General features: G+C 34.3%; 1 pseudogene; it reads left to right on the forward strand.

The window, feature by feature from the left end:
• Positions 1-349: 349 nt before the first annotated feature.
• LOC125861245 (protein SUPPRESSOR OF GENE SILENCING 3-like) lies at positions 350-1005 on the forward strand (annotated as a pseudogene).
• The last annotated feature ends 317 nt before the right edge of the window (positions 1006-1322 follow it).

The raw sequence follows: 1322 nt of genomic DNA on the forward strand, positions 1-1322 counted from the left end.
ACGTCTAGGGTGTTCTTTGGGTCATAACAAATAATGACCTCAATAACCTATACACTAATTCCAAGGTGATGTGGTTGACCTTATGAATGTTAAACATCCTAGAAAGCAATTTAAGAGCTGAAAGAGTCATGTAACTCCTAATTTTCCATCCATACCACAAGTCATTATCATTTTTGTCAAGCACCGAGTTCATGATAATCACTATGGGGGGCACACTACTTTCTAATCTTAGAATTTGATGTCATGCTACCTTACAAACTTCTATTATACCTCTAGGTGAGGTGTATGGAAGATGAGATGGCATCAAATTCTAAGATAAGATTATAGTGTTCCCCCCCCCCCCCCCACCATGGTGATTATTGTGAACACAACTCTTAAGAAAGATGATAATGACAAGTGGATTGGATAGGATATAAGGAGTTGCATGACATTTTCAGTTCTTATACTGCTTTGAAGAATTTTTTACATTCAAAAAGACCATGACGTCATCATGGCCTTAGAGTATTGGATTTTGAGGCCACTGTTGTGGGACACATGTAGGCTCTACTTCTTATTGAGTAGTTTTTTAAAAAAGGAATAGATAGATATATGTGTGAATATTATCACATTCTCTTTTATCTTGGGGTGAAACATAAGTTTTATGGTTACATGGAAGAAATAAGAGACATGAAAAACTTCAAAAAGCTTTAACATGAGAAATCAGGGTTGAAGTTTGAGATGAAGTCATATAAATAAACATTTTGGAATCTAGCGATGTAGATGTTAAAGAATAATCAACAATTCATGTGGTTTTAGAATTAAGCCGCTACGAATCAAAAGAAAGATAATACTTTTGAAGAGACTTTTTGTCTGGTCAACAACAAGCACCATTAGACAGTGGAAGAGAACAAGATCGTTAGGGTAAAAATAAAGATGCATTATAAGAAAAAACATGAAGAGATGAAGTATCAAGGTCAATTTTTCAAGGATTCATTCTTCATGATTTACTATGGCAGGACTGCTTAGGAGATAATAGAATATGTGTGATTAGATGTGATAAAACAATCTTTTTTCAAATATTTCTCCAACTATTGAGGATCATCGAGGCATGGTAGAGAAAGTTGCAAATTTATCAAACTTCATGACAAAGAAATGGAAGAATTTGTGGAAGAGAGGGAGAATAAATTCATAAGAGCTCATATGATCATAGTGTTCCTCTCTTTCAAAAACTTTTCCATTTCCTTGTCTTGAAGTTTGATAAATTTTCCAACTTTTTCTGCCTTTACTCGGTGATCCTCAATAGTTGAGGGATCATTTGCAAATGATTATTTGATCACCTCATG

The sequence above is a fragment of the Solanum stenotomum genome, chromosome 4 (genome assembly GCF_019186545.1).
Source record: "Solanum stenotomum isolate F172 chromosome 4, ASM1918654v1, whole genome shotgun sequence".
NCBI lineage: Eukaryota > Viridiplantae > Streptophyta > Magnoliopsida > Solanales > Solanaceae > Solanum > Solanum stenotomum.